The following is a 14,682-nucleotide window of genomic DNA, read 5'->3' on the forward strand; positions in this document are numbered from 1 at the left end:
ATATATATATACACATATATATATATATACATATATATATATATATAACACACACACACACACACATATATATATATATATATATATATATATATATATATATATATATATATATATACATATACATACATACACACACACACACACACACACACACATATACATACATATACATATACATACACACACACACACACACACATACATCTGAAAAAGAAATAGTTGAGTGGAAGGCCACATTCCATTAAGTGAAGTTTGCCTTAGTAAATTAAAACTCTCTTGTGTGTCTCAAAATAGGAGAAGTTAATTGTTGAACTCCTTCTCTCTGTCACATGGTGTCACCCAAAAGCTGCTCAAGGGAGAATTCTCCAAGAGAAACAGAAATTTGGAAGCAAGGAAGCACCCAGACATAGCATGAAATAAAAGATTATTGTCACACTAAGTCCAGCATGAGATATTTCCTAGGATTGTGCACTGTTTCAGCTTTGAAGGGCAAGACGGAATTTGGAGCTTGAATGGAAGCACGTGGTCTTATTAAGGACACTTCAGACCAAATATGGCTTTTCCCAGGATCACATGGCAGCTGTATGTGCCCAGGGGAATAAAATTTGGCTGCTTGAAAGGGCTGAGCACACACCCATGTAAACTCTGGATTATTATTATTTTTTAATCCAAAGCACTCATCTGCATGCGAGACTGTAACTTCAATACATCATAGACTCATATTTACCCCAAAAGAACACAATTCTGAATTGAAAATTATTCTCCTTAAAGAATAAAAACAATAACAGAAAAACATATAAAAGAGACAAAAATTATGAGTAGCCAGGCATAGGACGAGACTGTACAGGAATTTATTTAGGATTTTACTTGAAGTCTTTCTTCAAGAGCATCAATTGATCCCCAAACTTCTGCATAACAGCAGAAAAAAAAGGGGGGGTTGTAATTCTTTGATATTTCAAGGTTCAGTGGAGAACAGTTTTGATAACCTCACCTGTGGTCAATGGCTCATGTAGTGAAACTTTTTAAAAATAGGTCAATATCCTGAAATTCAGAACAATCTCCCTTGAGAGGATTAATAGCAAGGCTTGAATCACAGCAAAATCGATAGAAGAGTTCCATCAAAATGAAATGTGGCTAGCCATTTACTGCCCCAAATTCATCTGCAAGAAAATCGGGATGTGGTGGTGCGTTCAAAGGCGTTAAGCCCAACTTAATGCACACAAAAGAAGAGCAAAGATGAAAAAAAAAAATGCAGCGGTTGAAATTGTTGAAACGATGCCAGCTTGTCTTTCTCATGATAGAGCTTGTATTTTAAAAAGGGTGTCTTGTGCTGTTTCATTCACCCAACTATCCCTGAAGAAGTGACTTCTCATAAAGAAAAGCAAAAGTCACCAAACCATACGTGCACAATGGCCAAGATTCAGCAACCTCAGTAATGATGCAACTTAGAACATTTTGACATATAAAACCACAACATTAATTTCCTTTAGGTTGCTATAAAAATCTATTTGGGCAACTTGAAAGTAAAAACGATGAAAATGAAATCAGGATATAAGCAATCATCAGTGAAGCTAGCTGATTAAAAATATGGAGATTTAATAAAAAGATGTACTGTGTAGTCCTAGCAGCCATTTTGACTTTTCTGACATCCTTGCTGCCCATCTCTACTCCCTGCCATGCCCCTTAAGTTTCTAGGTTGCTTTTCAGTTCAAAATGGTAAAACCAGGACATTTTGTCCTAGTTGAATTGTTTTAGGATTAATCTTGGCAAGTCTTCAAGAAACTTTCTACAATACTAAGAACTAATTCCGTGGCAATTACCTTTGAGGAGGTAGATTTCCCCCTCTGCACTAAGTGGTTGACTAAGGGCTGCATCATGTAAACCTACTACATAATATTTGTAAATCATACTTGGTGGCTAAGCCCAGCCACTACAGCTTGTTGAACAGACTTTATAAAAGCAAATGGCAACTTAGTGTGGGAACTTCTCTATAACTGTAAATGCCTTAATATATAAGTTACTGAAATCCACCAGTTTGTAGTAATAAAGAAACAATTTCATTTTGAGGCATTGAAACATAAACTGAAGTACCGTAAGTATGTCATGCGTATAATACTATGCTGATTTACTCAGGGGAAAGCCTTATTCTTTTCTAAGGTGGACACACTTTCTGTGACAACAGCTGAAAAATGTCCAAAGAATTAAATCAACAGATTGAAAGTGCCCATTGATGACTTAACTGTTATGCCAATATATTGCATTTTCTATTCAATTGTGGTAACTAGTTTTACATTCCCATCCAGGCAGGTCAATCAGCATATGCACTTTTAAGGCAAAAACCTGTGCCTTCTTATAGTTTTCCTGAGGGCAGTGCCTTCACTCATTCAGGCACTGTGCTAGAACAGTGTTCAAAAGTGCATCTACAAACTGTACACACATCATTAACAATTACTATCCTGGCTCATAAAAGATACAACAAGCCAGGGTGGCTCTTGGTAATATCCATCACCCACCGTGGGAGGAAACCCCAACAGGTGCAACTATATTGTACGCCTTATTCAGACTTAAGCCAGGATTTGCAGGGCTTCCAAAACAGCATAAACAGGGATTACAACCTACCTCACCTTTGTCTAAAACAGGATTCCGTAGTTGGGGCTCATTTCTTTAAAGTAACCACAACACTTCCTGTACACATCAGCAGAGATCACTATCTTCAAAATCAACAGCCCTAACGCTAAAAGAGTAGAATACGACAGAGCTATACTTCCTAACGGGAATGGTGGGAGAATTCGGAGTGACTTTAGAAACGGCTAAAAAAATCATTTCTCCCAGGAATTGAAGAGCAGCAGGCGCGCTTTTCGCGCCCGCGACGGTTTCTGATGTTTTAAAGTTCCTCCTTAAAATGTAGCAACAGGCTACAAGGAGGGGGGGGGGCAAAAACCCCACTCTAAACCCTTGAGGGTTTGTATGACAGGCAAACCCCCACGGAGCCACAAAAAAGAGAGTTGTGTTTTTCTGCAAAAAGTAAAATCAATTAAAAAACAAAAAAACCTGCCTTCGAAAAAACTTTTCGATGCACAGCCTGCTATATATAATACGGCGCACAAATCTCACGCAACGCCAAACCTCGCTGCATTTCAGTTCCTCGGCCTTGCAACCCTGGAAGAGATCCCGATTTCGCTCCTGCAGCGAAGGTGCCGACCCATTGACTCCCGGCCTTGTCCCGTTTCGGAACCCAATAAAGCCCGACTCTCGATCTTGAGGAAAACTTACCGGCGTGGGGAAGCCTTGTTCCTTCTTTGGCTCGGATGCCCGCTTGCCAAGTACTTTCCTTCCGCCTTTCCCGGCACCTCCCCCGGCCACCTTTTTGGAAACGGGGATGGGGCGGTTGTGAAGGAAGGGGGGGGAAACACACACACACACACACACACACCGGGGAGATTTGGGCGGCTTAGAGTGCCGAAAAAGTCAGTCGGCTTCTAACTTGGCACCGCCCTCGGCTCGGGGAAGCTGCTGCCTCTACAGGCCGACGGGAGGAAAAAAGGCGTTCCTTCCCTCCCTCCCGATCGCCGGCCAGGACAGGTGCGGCGGAAGGTAGCCCGGGAAAAAGAGAGCGAGGACTCAAGGGCGCTGTGAAACCTTAGCAATAGCACTTCAGACTTTATATACCGCTTCACAATGTTTTTACAGCACTCTCTCTTAAGAGGCTTTGCAGAGTCAGCCTGTTGCCCCTCAACCATCTGGGTCTGGATTTTACAACCACCTCGGAAGGATGGAAGGCTAGGTCAGCCTTGAGCCTGGTGAGATTTGAACCGCCAAATTGCAGTCAGTCAGCAGAGGTAGCCTGCAGTACTGCACTCTAACCACTGCGCCCCCCCTCCGCTTGCACCAACTTCCTTGTTCCTTGGGTGGCAGACTGATTGCTTTCCATGGTAAAGGTACCGTGTTTCTCCCACAATACGACCTCCCCCAATAGGAAGACCCAGCATGTTTTCTAGGCATAAAATGAAATTAAGCCCCTCCCTCCCAAATTTAAACCTATTTTAAAACATGCAAAATGGGGGGAAGGGCGGGGGGACTTGCCGTTAGGAGCGCCCCGTGGGCAACAATTCCTTGCCACCAGCTGCTCCTAATGGGCGATCATGGCAGAGCACGGAGAGCTCCCTACTCCTGCGGCAGACCCAAGACCTTCAGCTCCCGCTGCTGTTGATTTCCCTTCTGCCCATGCCACCGCCGCGTTTGGAGCTGCCACTTCCGCGTTTGGAGCACTGCCACTGTTTGGAGCACCACCGCCATTTGGAGCGATGCCGCCACTCCAAACACGGCGGCAGCTCCAAACGCGGAAGTGGCAGCTCCAAACATGATGGCAGTGCTCCAAATGGCAGCGGCACTCCAAACACGGAAGCGGCAGCTCCAAACATGACGGCGGTGCTCCAAATGGCAGCGGCACTCCAAATGGCAGCGGCACTCAAACAGGAAGCGGCAGCTCCAAATGTGGCAGCGGAATGGGCAGAAGGGAAACCAACAGCGGCGGGTGCCAAAGGTCTTGGGTCTGCAGGAAAGGTGTTTGGTGGGAGTAGGGAGCTCTCTGCTTCGCCATGATCACCCGTTAGGAGCGGCTGATGGCGAGGCTGCCGCAGGGCGCTCTAGATGAGGATGCAAGGGGGAATTAAGTCACCCCGAAAAGACGGCCTAGCCGTTTTTTCGGGGCTCAAAAATATATAAGACCCGGCCTTATTTTATGAAAAACACGGTAGTCCCTGACTTACATCAGTGTTCATAACTTCGAACAACAGCACTGGAAAAAAAAGGGTCACTTGGTTGTGACCCTTTTTCAGACTTGCTACCCATTGGTCACCGTGATTTACTTTCAGATGCTTGACCACGGGTTCATATTTATGACAGTGCCCCGGTGGAGGGGGGGCATGCGATCCTCTTTTGGGACGTTGGGACGAGCCAAGTCAAATGGGCAAAGCCAGATTCGTTTAACAACCGTCTTACTAAGTTAACGACTGCAGCGATTTCCCTTAACGAACGGGGCAAGGGAAATCATAAAACGGGGCAAAACTCACTGAACAAATTTCTCCCTTAGCAACACAAATTCTGGGCTCAGTTGTGGTCGTAAGTCGAGGACTACCTGTAAAAATAAAAGTGACCAGGTCTTGAGAGACGAGTTGTGCGGTTCCTTTGGAAGGTTGGCTGAAGATTCTTTTTAAGGCTCCCAAATGGAAGAAAGAGCTATCATGAAGGCCACGGATCTCTTCAGATTCCTTGTCTTAGCAGACCGGTTTATATTGTATTTGATAAAGGTGTCACTTTAATTAATGTATTTACTCACACATGCATACACACACACACACACACACACTTAATGTTGGCTACATCTCCTACCAAAACAGCTAAGATAAAACCCAAACCAGCTCTTCAGGCAATCAGGCCACACAAAGTATTTACTGATGTAGAAGACGGATAAGGAAATACATGCAGGCTCTGTGCCAAATTTTCTTTTCATGACTCACTTTGAGTCCCTGACCTTCCCATGTTGCGTGGCAGGATCTGAAGCAGGTTACTATTTGTGGGGAAAAAAATATGTTGGTTTTTTTTGCAGTTATATGACTTGATAAAGCTGAGTCTCTGGATATTTAGTCAGTTCAATTCATTGTTGAGTGACTAGCAAATTTTAAGACCTGAATGAATGCAGCCAATCTGACCTTTAAATATGGATAAATATTTTCTGACTTGATGAATGTGGAACAGTCCAAATTTGGCTTCCATATAACTGTAGGGTGAAGTTCATTTATGCAGAGGTCCCAAATCTATCTTCAACTAGAAGAATCAGTAACAGGATATGTAGAGTAGTATAGAAGCGTGCAGTTATTACCCATATAGAAAAGGTTATGCACAGAAAGATTATTATAAAATAAATAAAGGGAATATTTTTAGTGTAGTGATTAAGGTACCAGGCTAGAAAGCAAGAGAGTGAGTTCTAATTCTGCTTTAGCCATGAAAGCTAAGCTGGGTGACTTTGGGACTCTGAACACAGGTATTCTACTTCCATTCTACTTCCATCTTAGGCACTAAAGCTGGCTAGGTAACTTTGGGCCAGTCACCAGGAAACAGTGAGTTCTAATCCACCTCAGCCATGGCAGTGAATTCAAGTCCCTCCTTAACATGAAAGCCAGCTAGTTGACTTTGGGCCAGTCACTTACTCTCAGCCCAGCCCACCTCACAGGGTTGTTGTTGGGGGAGAAGGAGTGGGGAGTTATATAGGATGTGTTTGTCACCTTGAGTTGTTTGTAAAAATAATAAAAGTGGGATATAAACAAATAAAAGAAATAATATTTCCCACCTAATTGGTATCATTCAGCCATTGACTAGATTGTCTTTATTATATCCTTCCTGGCAATGAAAACAATACCGCTCCTTTTTCATTTTTTGGCTCCTGAGTAGTAAACAATTTAATCTTTTGTCTGGCTGTGCAGTCTCTCCTTGAAAACCTCCAGCGATGGAGCACTTACAATTCTGGGAGGCAACCTATTCCATTGTTTAAATGTTCTCACTGTTAGGAAATTTCTGCTTAGTTCCAGGTTGAATCTCCCTCTGACAAGCTTCTAGTCCTGCCCTCAGGTGCTCTGGAAAAAAATACTCCATGGATTAAGCTCCTGTTTGTGCCACATAACATAATATTTTAACTGATTGTTGTGTGAGGTATACCCCAAAAGGATAATGCCAGAAACCTCACAGCACCAGAAACCTCAGAAAAGAGTACCAAGAAACTCAAGCCAGCCCTTTCCCCTTTAAGAAAACCAAGAATCACCAGCTGAAAGAAAAAACTCAGAGCAGCCTGCTAACAGCTGTTAAAAACAAAAGCTGACCACAGAAATAGTTAAGTAGAGCCATGAAGATAAGGGGAATCAAGCTAAAAATAAACACTCCAAGGTAAACCAAAACTCCCTTTTTCCTCCGCCCCTGACAAGATTAATTCCCAGGATAGAAAAGACAAAAGTCCTAGGACAGGATTAACCCATTAAGGCAGGAAGACAGGTTCCAAGATCCAGGACAATCACTTTAACTAGAGGCACACAAATAAACCCATCAAGCTGCAGGAGCTTCAAAGGGAAATTAAGCATAAAAGGTTCATAAAGGAACAAACTCAGGAAAATTTCTTCCAACATTTTATTATCTGATTGCAAAGAGATCTGCGCTTGGGATGGCTGAAGCTGCCAGTGCTGGGTAGGATATTCTGTGCAGTAGCACAGCACCTAATTTGCAAAATGTCTGTGGAGATTTTCAGTCCTCCAGGTCATGGTTGTCTCAAAGGCGCTTTTTTTCAAGAGGCTACTGGACTTTCTGGGGGGGGGGGTTTTCAGCTCAGAACTGAAGAAGCTTCTTGGATGAGAAGCAAAACATCTTCAAAGAAAAAAACAACCCAGAAAGTCCAGTTGCCTCTTGGAAAAAAAAGCACCTTTGCAACTTGTATCACTGAACCATTTTGATGATGATGTATCGAACATTCTGCTCTGAGTGGGCTTTAAGTAGAAAAAATTAAATGAACAAATTTAAATAATTTTTTAAAAAACACCCTTGGAAAATTTCTCTTTACACTACTAAAAGCCTCTTTCTGTTGTTGTTTGTGGACTGAAAATACAAGTGATAACTTGCTGCAAAGCTTCATTCAATTTCTTAGATTTCAGTGTGCTTTGTAAGGAGACATGTTTCCTTGCCTGGTGTTTTTGTCTTTTGTTTCTAACTATATAAAAAAGTACTGTTCATAGGCACAAATTGTTGGAAATTTTTCTTGTACACATAGTCTACTAATACTATGTAAATTAAGATGAAAACAGGGGTGGGACACGCGGGGAGGTCTGCCTATTGGATGAGGGCACGTTGCTTTGAGACTTGGTCCTCAACACCAATAAGACCAAGGAGCTTATAGTGGACTAGAGAAAGAACAGATCAGACATCCAGCCCTTGCTTATCAATGGAGATCGAGTGGAGCAAGGGGCCAGTTTTAAGTTTCTGGGTGTTACCCTAAAAGAGGACCCAACCTGGGGTGCTCACACTGCAGCCCTGGTCAAAAGGGCCCAGCAGATATTATACTACCTGAGACTTCTCAGAAAACAACAACTGAATGAAAAACTGATGGTGACCTTCTACCGCTGCACCATAGAGAGTATCTTAACTTACTGCACCTCTGTATGGTTTGCCAATTGCACAGTGGCAGACAGGACAGCACTCCAGAGGGTTAACGTCATTGCCCAGAGGATCATGGGTTGCCCTCTCCCCTCTTTGGAAGAGCTTTATAGCTCCTGCTGCCTTAAGAAAGTTCAAAACATTCTCAAAGATCCATCTCATCCTGGGAACCCTTTTTTTGAACTATTATCATCTGGCAGACGGTACAGGATAATAAAAACAAGGACAAATAGGCTGAAAAACAGCTTCTATCCCAGGGCAGTAGCTCTTTTGAATTCTGCTGTATGGTGCAGTGTTGGTGTGGTGTTGGGGGTTTGCGCTTAAATGTCTGGAGTGTGAAGGATGTGTGTTTGTGTTTGTTTTCATGGTCATGATGTGCACTGAAGATGGTGCTTGATTTCGTTGTACGAAGTGAAATGACAATAAAGTAAAGTCCCTGAGTTTATTGGGGGACACAATTACAATCATAAGTCACATAAAACAGATCATCGTGTGATCAGACCCAATTTCATGATTTTTGTAGCGGGTTGTTAAACAAACACAGCGGTCACAAAGCAAATGTGGCATTTGTAAAGAAGTTGTAAAATTGTAAAGAGTTGTAAAAGACCTTGTGGAGAGATGGGTGTCAAATAAATTTAATAACAATAACAACAAGAAGGACCCATTATCTGCTCTTTTCACAAGCTTCTATCTTGCAGCTCAAACTGTAACTTCTGTTTCGAGTCCTGTGGTTACTTTATAGCAAAAATGTAGGATTAAAAATGTTTTCGATAACTCTAGGTATTTGGAGGCAACATTTGGCTCAGAAACATTTTGAAACAGGCAGATTCTGGAATTATATATGACTGTTTGTGATTCAGAAAATTCCATCATTTTAGCCAGCCATCCTACCTGAAAAGAATTAGATTATGGGCTCTTCCTGTGGGAGTATAGCAATCTTTCTCCTTTCTGATATATTGGAAATAGCTGTCTTGATTAGTTGCCATTGATAAGTTTATTATCCCTTATCAATTTCTTTTGCTTTCTTTTAAGGATATCTGAGTTAATGATAACCATTTCAAGGCATATAATTCTACATTTTATGAAGATAGAACTTTTTTTTCAGTTTCCTGTATCTCTCTTTAATTACTTTCATGGGATGACTTGAAGTTGCCTTATTAAAAAAAAGAGAAGCTATCTATCTTCAAAAAAATCTCTCTATGACATCCCAAGCCCCAAATAACATTACTGTCTCAATGAAGAAAAGGAGCTTCTGAAAAATACCAAATCCATACACGGATATTAGCTACAATGGCTATAGTGAACATCAGGATTTAAAAGTAGCTGCTATGGGGAGCTGGCAGGTAAAATATTTATTTGTTTGGATTTTAAGTTACAGTTTGTGTGTACCTTGTTTTGGACTGAATTTTCCACAGTTAAAGGCTGTTCCTGGGAGAGTTTTTCTCCAGCCAAAGGTAACCTGGACATTGGGGGCAAAGTTGGAGATATTAAAGGGACTCTTATTGCTTATTTGACTGTGTTGCCTTTGTGCCACACCCAGTTAATCACATCAAGTATCTGGGAACAACATTCACCAAACATGGTAAAATGGACGAAGAGATCAACATACAAAGTAGTAAGGCAAACCAAGCATAGGTAGACCTTGACTTACAACAGGTCACTCAGTGACCCTTCACTGTTACAACGGCACTTAAAAATGTAACTTATCACCGTTTTTCACACTTACGCCCTTTGTAGCATCCCCATGGTCATGTGATCAAAATTCAGATACTTGGCAACTGGTTCATGCTTATGACTGTTGCGATATCCCAGGGTCGTGTGATTCCCTTTTGCAACCTTATGACAAGCAAAATCAATGGAGAAGCCAGATTCACTTAACAACCATGTTACTATCTTATCAACTGCAGTGATTCATTTAACAACTGTGGCAAGAACTGTCATAAAATGGGGCAAAGCTCATTTAACGAATGTCTCACTTAACAGCAGCAATTTTAGGGTCAATTGTGGTTAGTCAACATAAGACAGTACTTATCAGCCCAAAGAAGAATATCATACAAAGCATATTCATCCCAGCCTGTGTTACCACTGCCAAACATGGATACTAACTATAAAGTTAATTGGATGTTTGAGGAAAGCTGCTAGAATGACCAGAAGAAATAAAATCAGTTATGAGACCATAAGAGAAATAATTGGCATCGAACCAATCTTAAACTACAGACAAAAATAGCAGATAAAGTAGTTGGTTCACCTGGAGAGGATGTCTTGGGGTTCCATATTGTACCAGGCATATGCAAAAACAGAAAGTTAAAGAACATGAGGCATACCCAGAAGAAAATGAAGAAACAACATCAAAGGCACACTACAGAATTGCCAGAAGAGCAAGAACCAGAAGTTGGATTTCCCTCAACACCCGAAGAAGTAAAAGAGGAAGTAAAGAAGAAGAAAACTAGACATTTTCCATATTTTGGTGTCTACCAGCTTTCTAGTTCCATAATTCCTGAGTGATATGAACAATGTCCATGTTGACCAATGAGTAGGGAAGGTAAAATGTGAATGCATCTGGAAAGCAGATAAATAACCAGGATTACATGATCAGGATTCATCGCAAGAATAATGATGATAATAGTCATGTCATTTCATTCCCAATTGTGTCTTTATTCGGTTGTTTACGGTGATCTAAACAAGGAGATACGTTTTTTGCCATTTGTATTAATCCTCAGGATAGCATGATTGCAACTGCCTTATGAACCTTTGTGAGAAAGTGTTTTGAAATAGATGAGACAATTAAAACAAAAATATTTGCAGGATAGTACATGCTAACAAAGTCAAGCTGATTGACTGTAGTGTGCTTGTACTACAGGGTGACAAAATGGTCACATTTTGCGAAGTATAGCAAGCAAGCTTGTCCTACCTGTCAACACATCACCAAGGATACAATTCCATATCCTATCGAGATGCTAGAATTCTACGTTTTACATAATGAACAAGCTCATCATGTTCAGTCAAGAGGTTAGTCATAAACTGCTCACATTTTATGCAAACTGACTGCTGTCATCTCATCACATGTTCTATCAAGGCACAAGTACTAAGATTGGCAGCAGACTTTAAAATAAGCTTTTTCTTCTTTAATTCTCATCTGAGATGCTAGGTGTCCAGATAGCCATTTCTAATGGGGAAGGGAAAGGGGTAGCAGGAAAAAAAAAAAAAAGGAATTTATGAAAGAAGAACTGGTGACCACATAAGGTTTATTATTTAGTTGGCGGTAAAGCTGGAGAGCTAGAGAAGTGTAGGGGCTTTAAATTAATATACAGATTAGATTTGAACCTATAGAAATCATAATTGATTTCTAGACATTTGGAATTGAGAGAGGAATGGGGAAAAAGGATATTTTATTATTATTATTATTAGAAAATGTATATTGCTGCCTATTCACACATGGTGACTGAAGGCAGCTTACAGTAATATTAAAAACATAATAGATTAAAAAAAACTAATAAAAGAAAATAATAAAATAATAAATTAATAAAATTGGTATTTTCTTTGGCTCAGTTACTGAAACAAATACGGCAGTCTCTGGGAGAAGGAAGGGAACACTTCAGCATAAATGATATTCAGAAATGTAGCTGTGTATCTCTGAGGGAAAAAAGAAAGTTTGAGTTGTACTTTGGAGGGTACCACCTGCACTTCCAAGCAGTATTTTCAGAAATGTCACATGTTTATATACAGAGCTAAATAGGCAGCTGAGAGGTCTAAATATGTAACAAAAAAAGTGAGAGAGGGGATCACCTGGATATTTCTAGACTGCAGGTCCTGATATCAAGACAAGCTTTTGAAGTAACATGCAAAAAATCAACACAGGCTATCCAGGACCCTCTGGGTCCACAGTCCTTCCAAAATCCTCACCAAACAGTAAAACAATAAATAAACAGAAAAAGAAAGGGGCATGAAAGGAGCGCAGAAAAGCAAAAAGCGGCTGAGCTGATGAAGTCGGACAGCTGTCAAACATTTCCACAATTCCAAAACGATAGGAAAATCCAGGGAGTAGTATAGTATTTCTAAAATCCCATTATTCAGAGCCCTTAAGGGATGTCTGAATGAGCTGAGACTGAGTTGAAAAACTGGGCCCCATTGCCAGGGAGGCGTGTCCTCAGAATTCAACTCAGTCTGTAGAGCAACGAGGCTAGAGACTCCCCAACCTGGATTCTCCCATTGACTCAATGGAGAACCTTAACAAGAGCGGATGATCAATAAGAGATAATTCTAGCTAGTTCTCAAAGCCAAAATTGTTCTAGAACTGGACAGAAAAAGTCATTATAGTCTGAAGAAGGAGATTCTCTCTGTTTGAACTGATGTGAACCTTTTGTCATGCCCCTGGTAGAGACTGACTCTGAGGCAGAGGAGGAACAGCCGACAGGAAGTGGAAGTGTGGCTCTGGAGGTTGTGGAGGAGGCTGAGGAAGGACAGAGGCCAGCTGGGCAGTCAGAGGAGGAACCAGGCCCATCCCCTCTCCATCCTAGGGCATGCAGGGAGGAGAGGATAAAGGAGAGACATGCTCTATTCGGTAGGAGAGGGCTTTGATCCTCTTCATGGGCTGCAGCTGTGATAACTGAATAGGAGGACGGACATGTGTACAGGTGAACCCTGGAAACAAAGTGTGGAATTATCTCTAGTTTATGGTTTCTTTCTAAGTTTGGCATCCTTCCCAGTGTGTGTTCTGTTATCTACGGACGTCCTCCAGCCCTTCTCTTGCCTGGTTTGTGTTGCTTTTTTTCCTCCTTCTTGTAACTGTTTGTGTGGGAGTTTTTTGTCTTCTGTCAAGGATATTTGGAGCTTGGAAGCAAAATGAAGGAATAAAAGGGGTCTCACTGGGTTTTTGTGACTGTGTGTGTTTTGTATCCCACCCTGGGTCATCACACCTTTGGAAGTAGAAGATGATACATACAATCATTCCATTAGTGAGCTTTTGAGGTTACAATGACACACAAGAAAGTGCCTTACAATTGGTCCTCACACGGAAGGCCATTGCAGCATCCCCACGGTCACATGATAAAAATTCAGGCACTTGGCAATCAGCATATGTTTATAACTGTTGCAGTGTCCCAGGGTCACGTGGTCGCCATTTGTGACCTTCTCAGATGGTTTTTGATAAGCAAAGTCAATGGGGGAAGAAGTCAGCTTTGCTTAACGACCACCTGAGCCACCGAAGGACTGCAGGAATTTGTTTAACAACTGGAGCAAGCAAGGTCATAAAATTGGGTGTGACTCACTTAACAACAACCTTGCTTAGCAACAGAAATACTAGTCCCCATTGTGGTCATAAGTTGAGGACTACCTGTCCTCCAATGTAATGTTAGGTGTCTAGGCCTGCTCTGCTTCACCTCTCTATTTCTGATGTTGCAGTGAAGAAATCAGAAGTATATCTTTAAACCTTTATACCTTTAACTCACTTTAAACCAGTTCAATTTCTAGTTAACTCCATGTAATTATTCATTCAGTCATTCAATGTATATTTTAATTAACCTGGAACTAGAAGCAAAAACGTGTTGCAACATACGAAGCTAAATTCTGGCTTTTCCCTTTTTTAACAACGAAAGAATCGGAACCTAGCTTTGGAACCTGGATTCAGACTTTGGCTGAGCAATTCAAAAGTACCAAGTAGGTTTAATCTGTCTGTTAATTTTACTACGTCCATTAATGCAATCACACCTCGTATCAGCACACTGCTTGTGCACAATAAACCGGAATCTTCAGCACTTCTGACTCATTAGTACTCACAATCAGCCAAATATTACAAACAAGAACCAAGTTTTTGTGGGCATCTCCATTTTAGTTCCAGCCCGGCTCGGTTTTTTAAAGAGAGCAATACCTCATCAACACTCTGCTTCCCACACTGGGGCTGTTTGTAGGCAATGTTTATCATCCTTCTGTTCCTATTTGTATATTTTCCCACCCCCCTTAAAGTAGTAGATGAAATCATTTCAAGGTTGAAATTGCAAATATCTGAATGTTTCAATTTTGAGGCAGATGGTGGAAATGGAATAAACAATTTAGCAACTGGTAGGAAAGAATGCAAAAGATGGAAAATGCCAATTAAATATCCATTCAGGTTTAAAGGTTTAAAGATATACTTCAGTTCTTTACTTGAATTGCTGATAAAGCAGCACTTCTATTGATATTTAAATTATTGGAGATTAATTTTCTAATTCTTTATGAAAAAGCTCAACTGCAAATCAATTTTTCTTGTTAATGAAGTAGAAACAACAGAGTTAAACAAAGCCTTTGAATTCCGTAGACAGAAAAATGTAAATAAGTACTAATAACAACTTTTGCCATATATTTCTTCCAAAAACATTGAAATGAGAGATGGTTTTTTCCACATGCATCCCATTTTATCCCCCCAAACAAGTTTGTAAAGTAGATTAAGCTAAGTTTTCCCAAATTCACCTGTCAATGAATACTTCAGCTTCAACCATAACAACACAAGAG

The 14,682-nt window shown here is 41.0% G+C and overlaps 1 protein-coding gene across 4 annotated transcripts in view; it reads right to left on the reverse strand.

Moving 5' to 3' along the window:
- RAB27B (RAB27B, member RAS oncogene family) overlaps positions 1-14,682 on the reverse strand; it is a 118,947-nt gene that overhangs the window by 39,711 nt on the left and 64,554 nt on the right. The window contains exon 1 of one of the 4 annotated variants that reach the window (XM_026666353.2): positions 3,277-3,494. The exons of 1 other annotated variant lie outside the window; for it this stretch is intronic. The gene's annotated coding sequence lies outside the window, so the exon portion shown is untranslated. Of the gene's footprint in view, positions 1-3,129; positions 3,172-3,205; positions 3,495-14,682 lie in introns of those variants that run through there. 2 more of the 4 variants (XM_087958627.1, XM_087958626.1) reach the window with 2 other exon arrangements.

The sequence above is a fragment of the Notechis scutatus genome, chromosome 2 (assembly GCF_049901735.1).
Source record: "Notechis scutatus isolate UNSWTSFEM ecotype Mainland chromosome 2, rNotScu1.2, whole genome shotgun sequence".
NCBI lineage: Eukaryota > Metazoa > Chordata > Lepidosauria > Squamata > Elapidae > Notechis > Notechis scutatus.